Source organism: Ascidiella aspersa, chromosome 8 (genome assembly GCF_963924565.1).
Source record: "Ascidiella aspersa chromosome 8, kaAscAspe10.2, whole genome shotgun sequence".
NCBI lineage: Eukaryota > Metazoa > Chordata > Ascidiacea > Phlebobranchia > Ascidiidae > Ascidiella > Ascidiella aspersa.
Genome location: NC_139454.1, coordinates 18,369,170 through 18,376,868, shown reverse-complemented (window position 1 = coordinate 18,376,868; position 7,699 = coordinate 18,369,170). Strand labels below are relative to the sequence as shown.

Here is a 7,699-nt window from a genome sequence, read left to right as displayed (position 1 = left end):
TGCTGTGACGTATGTTTCGCGCCAATTATTTAAATTCAAGATTTACAAGCTTATAAAGGGTTAAACAAAACATACTGATACCGAAAAAACCAATTAAATCAAACAAAGCACTACTTTGGGATACAGAAGCAAATAATTTTCTGGGTTTTAACGGTTGACTCAAATATTAGTGCTACGCTTGACTGATTTTAACCAATAAGGTATGTCGTTACAATCATGCCGTTTTTTGCTAAAATATGTAGCGTCAACAAACTATAGATTTGTAATAACAAATGAAATGTCCAACCCAAAAAAAAATTTGTTCGAGTGCACGTTTTGTGCAAATTGTTTTAAAAGCAAAATGGGTTTGAAAAGGCATGTATTTTCTTTACATTGCCATGACAAAGATTTTGTGCTAATTTGCAATATAGACGGTTGTTCGACACAAGTAAATGACAAAATTTCATTGCGACATCACATAAAAAGGTGGCACTGTGAAAAATCCTGGCATATGCCGACTTGTTGGTATAGATACTCAGCCAAAGACAGTGCCTCTCACTCACGAAAATTGTCAAATGAAACACTATTGGGAGACATTACAGATTCTAGCAGTGACTGTGAGACATTCTGTGATGTAACAAGCGACGACTCATTGCTGGTTGATGAAGATCAGGACATAGTTACCTACAGAAAAACAATACAAACCTTACATAACAGAAAAAAAATGAAGGCTCTATCACTAAGTAAATTAAAGGTTGATTGTAATTTGACTGAGTCCGCTTTGCAGTTAGTACAAACTTGGACAGAGGGTCTGTTAGACGAAAGTATTAGAACCTTAATTGGAGGAATCAAGGCAATGCCTTCATTGCCTTCTAGTCGAGTGGAATTATTTCAACTTGCAATGGGACTGGCAAACCCCTTTCATGAAATTGTTACTGATTATCAAAGAAAACAACTTCTTCCTTCTTTGGTTGTAAGTATATCTTTTGTATTAAAAATCATTCTATATTGTACAATTAAAAACTTGTTTAGACTCCGACACGTCACATATTGTTTGAAAGTCCAAAAGAAGGCTCAAAACAAGGTGTTGATATTCTCTTGAGTATATTTCATTAATTGCACTTTTAAAAACGTTGCTCGAAAATTCAAGTCTATATGACTGGGTAAGTTAATTGTTTAAATATTAACAATAGGGTGTATCTTTATAGAAACGAAAACCATCGGCGGCAGGTTTTAGCCAGTCGATCACTGCTCCGCTGACGCGTATATTAATTTAAAAAATATATAATGTGTTTTGTTTAAATATATAATGTGTTTATGAACATATTATGATAAAATATTATTTATGTAAGATCACCAAACCACAAATGGACTTTGATGATTACACATACAAAAACTTTTCACACGGCGAGTATGCACAAACACATCCACTTTTTGCTGAAAGATCAAATTTACAACTTCTCTTTTACTATGATGGGTTTGAGGTTGTTAACCCACTTGGTTCGAAAACTGGCACGCATAATATGGGTAAACTTGGTTATTATTTTTCTATATATCGTGTAGTCAACCTGACATGTTTCTTTTTCTTTAAAGGTGCAATATATTTTTTGATACTCAACACTCACCCAAAACTAACATCAGCAGTAGATCGAATATTTCTAAGCATGCTATTTTATGTCAAAGATTTAAAACACCCTCAAATTGGATGGGAGAAAATTTTACAGCCTCTAAATAAGGACATCAAGGAACTTGAAACAGTAAGTTAAATATTAGTATTAATAAATGAATTATAATTATATATATATATATATATATATATATATATATTTATCTATAACGTAAATATGTTTTTGCGTGCATGCCTATTTTTCAGAAAGGTGTTCAATTTAATTACAACGGTTCACAAGTAACTATCCGAGGGACGGTTGCACAAATTTCGTTGGATAATTTAGCTGCTCATTCCATTCTTGGCTTTACTGAGCGATTTTCTGGTTTAAATACATTTGTATCCAGATACTGTTTATGCACTGGGAATGACATCCAGATAAAGGTAAAACTTCAGTAATTGAAAAAATTGCTTTTAATGAAGTTTATAACCAAAAGTATAAGCATTACCTAGAACAGACCTGGGCAACGCACTTCCTGCAGATCTGATTTGGCTTGCTAAGTGATTTAATCCGGCCCGCCGCTTAGTTTAAACATATAAGCTAAGTATATGCAAGTGCGAGTTTCTACATGTTTGGTTGTGTTGTAAATACTATTTCCGGATCTAGTCATGATACCGTCAAACTCTGTTTTTAGCTTGTTTGAAACACTAAAATAGAATTATTTTAGCACTTTGGGTGAATCTCTTAGACCGTCTATTATCACAAGTGAAACGTTGCTAACTTTGCCTCAAAAACCAAAAGAAACATTGTAAGATTTTTGTGCGAATTGTTTACGCATTTTAATCTTTATTTTTATGTCAACGCATCTCACAACTTAATAAACGTCAATATATCAAACAAAATACATTTTTTATCTGTGCTCAATGCATGATGTCCCCTTCTAATGCTGAATTAAAATTTGACTAAAACTGCAAATTTGCGCAAGCCTCCTAATAACACGAGTTTGTTAGCTTATTTGTTCTTATGCGGATCACGGTTAAAAATAATTGCCCACCCCTGACCTAGAAGAAGCTTGTTGTTCTTAGTAAGCCTCGGGAAATGTACAACAACTCAGTTAAAGTAGCCCAGACAACAGGGAAACCTCATCAGGGAAGAAAATATCGCTGTTCTCTGTTATCTGAGTATTTTCACCCAGCTGAGAATTACGCTGCTGACATTCATCATGATTTATTTGAAGGGGGAATTCCATACATATTAAAACTTACTTTACAGGTATGGCTATTTGTTGTTGTGTTGACCATAACTGTGTTCAAAACTTATTTTTTTAACAGAATTTGATAATTAAAAAAAAACTATTTAGCCTTGATTGCTTCACATATGGTGTTGATCAAAAAAACAAGCCATCCCATATTTCTTATGGAAAGCTGGTTGATGATACAAGCAAAAATCTGCGGCAAATCGGTATAGTAATTTGTATGTTTTATTTATCAAGTTTTTGTGATGTGTCTTGTTTATGTAGTATCACAATATTGGTGTTTATTTCGATGTTTACCAATGTTAATTGGAAGCTACATTCCCGAAGAGGATGATGCTTGGGAGTTATATACAACATTTTGTGGAATTGTTGATATATGTTGTGCACCAATGATCTCAAGCACTTCAATAACTGAACTAGAAATGGAATTGCAAAGCTTTTTTACCATGTTTCATTGCAGCTACCCAGAGGCAACTATTACTCCGAAATTGCACTTTTTATTGCATTATCCTAGATTAATTAAAAAAAATTGGGCCCCTCATGCAATTTTCATGCATGAGTTTCGAAGCTAAACATAAAAGTTTAAAGCAAATAATTACACAGAGCAACAATTATATTAATGTTCCATATACCATTGCTGTCCAGCATCAAGTTAAATTAGCATCCAAGATAACAGAAAACGACTTATTTTCGTGCTCTATCATAATGAACAAATTTACAACAGTAAATGCATGTGATGTGTTTGGATCAAGCAGCAATCCTACAAATGAAACTATTATGAAAAAAACGAATAAGCTAATTTTTGAAGGGTTAATGTATGGAGTGCCAGATTTGCTGTCAGTAGATGCCGTTTATGTGAGTCAATCATCTGGTGCAATACTTGTTGGCCATATGCTTTGTGTTGATTATTATAATGAACATTACCATGCATGGTCCATAAAACACACATTAGTTAAGGCGGGCATATGTTATTCAAAAACAATTATTTTATCCTCACCCTTTATGTGTAGTATCCCCATTTGGTTCGTTTGTCCAAAATTTAGGTTAGAATCCTTGAAAAGGTCTGCTTGTGTGTATTTAAGTTGACTTGATTTTGTAAATAAACTAAACTGTGCGTTTTAAGAAATGCTTTGGAGTCTTGTTTTATGCAAAGCTGAAACCACTGCTTTTAGGAAGTCAAGAGTACCCAATTTGTTAATTAGGTATTTGTTAACTTTACCCAACTCACAAATTTTTGTGTATTTAAGTTCACTTGATTTTGTAAATAAACTCAACAAAACGTTTTAAGAATTACTTTGGGAGTCTTGTTTTATGCAAAGCTGAAACCACTGCTTTTAGGAAGTCAAGAGTACCCAATTTGTTAATTAGGTATTTGTTAGCTTTACCCAATTCACAAATTTTTGTGTATTTAAGTTCACTTAATTTTGCAAATAAACTAAACAAAACGTTTTAAGAATTACTTTGGAGTCTTGTTTTATGCAAAGCTGAAACCACTGCTTTTAGGAAGTCAAGAGTACCCAATTTGTTAATTAGGTATTTGTTAGCTTTACCCAATTCACAAAGTTTTGTGTATTTAAGTTCACTTGATTTTGCAAATAAACTAAACAAAACGTTTTAAGAATTACTTTGAAGTCTTGTTTATGCAAAGCTGAAACCACTGCTTTTAGGAAGTCAAGGATACCCAATTTGTTAATTAGGTATTTGTTAACTTCACCCAATTCACCGATTTTTGTGCATTTAAGTTGACTTGATTGTGTAAATAAACTAAACAGAACGTTTAAAGAATTACTTTGGAGTCTTGTTTTATGCAACGCTGAAATCACTGTGTTCGGAAAGTCAAGAGTACCCAATTTGTAAATTAGGTATCTGTTGCCTTTACCCAATTCACCGATTATGGCTACATGCGTTTTGGGTATTAAAGCTCAGACATAATTTTTTTGGGTGGTACGATTACCCAATTCTGATAAAAGGAATTGGGTACTTGCAATTAGTACCCAATTTTCCTGTTTTGGGTAGGAAACGTACCATGAATATTTGGGTATGAAATCTTATTACCCAAAAAAATATTTTTCTTCAATTGGGTAGCATGTTTTTTTACCCAACAAAAAAAGGAAATTTCTTATGAAATACACGCTACCCAATTCTACTTGGGTAGGTTTGAAGGGTACCCAATTTTTTTGGCCCTGTTTCGGGGTAAAACGTTGCACTATCCAAAACTTTCTGAATGAAGTACCCAATATTATTAACAGTGTGCTTAACGCGCCATTAAATCCACGATATGATTTTATTAATGTAGCTTGCCTATAGCTTTGTACCAAAGTACAAACTCGAGGCTGTGCGGTCTTGTGCCGCCATGACCTACTTAAATTGGGCCAGTAATAAAAATACGCGCGATGAAAACAATCTACGGCACGGATTTTTTCTAGAGAAAAGCTGTATCGCCATGAAGCTTGTATATTTTTCAAGAATAATAAATTGTTTGACATATGACGAACAGTAAGTATTCTTTATTAATTGTTCGATTTACGATATATTTTAACTAATTATAGTAATTATTTTTTGTTTCAAAACAATTTTCTGTGTACATATAAAGTTCATTCAATAAATAAAGTTATAAGGTATTTGAAATTGATTCGGTCCGCTGAACAACGCACTGGCCTGTGACGAACGCGGGATATTGAAACGTTAAACAGAAAAAAAAGCTTAGAACTTTTACAAGTTACACATTACAGTTAAAGCCGGTTTTGCGTATATATTTGGCTTTCGAGTAACTAACATTTATGTTAAACAAATACTATAAAGTGTATAGTGGTGACATATATACTTTAATTTGCTTTTTGATAAATGTGTAGTAATAATGTTTTATTAGCTGTGCAAGACTGTCGGGTTTAGAATCTAAAATGTATGTTACAAAAGCCTTGTCTTGGAAAACGAAAGTGACTGAATTTGAGGATTTTTGTTTCAGAATTTAGGTATTTCATTCATAAATCCAAAAGCAATGAAAGTTGTAAAGACTATTTCATGATGATTTGTTGCTTTACACTTTATGAAAGGATTAAATTAAATGAATCATTTAAGGTTTGTATGTTTTTTTATCCTAAATAGAAATTTAATTTTTCTGTTAAACAATCAAGTATGCTTTTAACAATTTAATAATATTAAAGATACTAAGATACACTGCTTTGTTTCAGGGCAATCAATGACAGCCAACCGATTGCTCTTTTCGACTTCAAAAATTACTTGCCTCATGGACGATTAATTTACTTACATATTTTACATTAATATAGTTTATTCACATTTGGCTTTTATTTCGTATGTAGCGGCCAGCGAGGAGAACTATTGCTTTTAAAAATTGACTAATATATAAGTTTTTGCTTAGAACCTTTCATCATAGAATATGTAAAAAATATGGTAAATATTATTCCAACATTTTCACCAATTTTGATGTTTTTTCAATCTCTATAAAATTTCTGAGGTACTTGAATATGTATTACGCCTAAAAAATCTTTCAACTTTGATATTTTCTTAGCGTACTTCTTGACTTATGTTGTGTTATGTTTTCAGATACTGACGATGATTTTAATAGCGAAATATATTTATCAATTTATAACATCCAAACAAACTGATTTTCGGTTTACATTTCCATTGTTTAAATCTTACTTTGAAGCTTTAAATGTAAAAGTTAAAATCTGTAGTACGTTGGAATGCTACTGGACCTTTAATAAATTATATAGTTTACATAACTTTTTTATTTATTTACAGGAATTTTAACTGCAAAGTGTAAGATGGGAAAAAAAAGTGGAAATCAACAAAAGAGTATAAAGGTAAAAAAACTCAAATTTTCTTTTTCTTAATCTTACAATTTTTAAATTTGTGGTAAATACATTTAATTTATATGTGTTGTGTCTAATGTTTGGTCTGCATATCCCAGTAATGGGCAACTTTTTTGGGTTAGGTGTATCACTAGTTTAAGCACAAATTTCAATTAGCACATAATGGCCAATACAATAATCTGGCACACATATTTCTTTTTTGTATGAAATTATTTAATGGTTTTGTTGTGGAACGCAACCGCGCCATTCCCGAGCAAGCGGCTCGAGGCATTCTTGTGTTATTTTAATTGCTATGCGTTGTGTGTGTGTACGCGCTTGATTTGTGCCTACTGCAGGAATGTTTAATTGGTGTGTTTGTAATTACTTCGTGAGCCTATAAAAGGCTGTTCACTTACTACTATGTGACCATTCCATTTTACTGATTTCGACTGAATACAACTTAAGTTACAACAAACTGTGCTTATTTGGACTCTGTAAATAAGCAAGGCGCAAACGTGATTGAAAACACAACAGAGTTTTTGGCGACGAGGATGGGATCGGTCAACTGAACAACTTGTTTCAATCTCAACGTTTGTGTCAATATGGAGAAGCTATTGGAGACGATGCAGAAGCAGATGAAACAGCAACAACGACAGCATGAAGAGCAAATGAATCTTATCCTGTCTGTGTTGGAAAAGTCTTCTGGTCCCGCTGTTACACCAATTCTAATGTTGCTGCACCTAGCTTTAACCCCTTTGATTCTACGACAGAATTGTGGGATGACTACTGGTCTCGCTTCTCGACATTTATGAAGGCTCATGCAATATCCGAGAAGAGGGTGGTTGCCCAAGTGTTTTTAACGAACCAAACCACGACAACTTACAAGCTGCTGTCCAATTTAGCAGGACAAAGTTCGCCAGCGAAAGACGTCAACGATCTAACAATGAATGAGATTGAAGGCTTCATGAAAGATCAATTTGATCCCAAGCGTTTTATTATTCGCGAAAGGTTTCGGTTTTGGAGCAACATGCAGCGCAAGCCAGGTG

At 33.2% G+C, this 7,699-nt stretch overlaps 1 pseudogene; it reads left to right on the top strand.

Annotated features, from left to right (window-relative positions):
* Nucleotides 1–1,643: 1,643 nt before the first annotated feature.
* Nucleotides 1,644–3,413, top strand: LOC146136691 (uncharacterized; annotated as a pseudogene).
* Nucleotides 3,414–7,699: the final 4,286 nt, after the last annotated feature.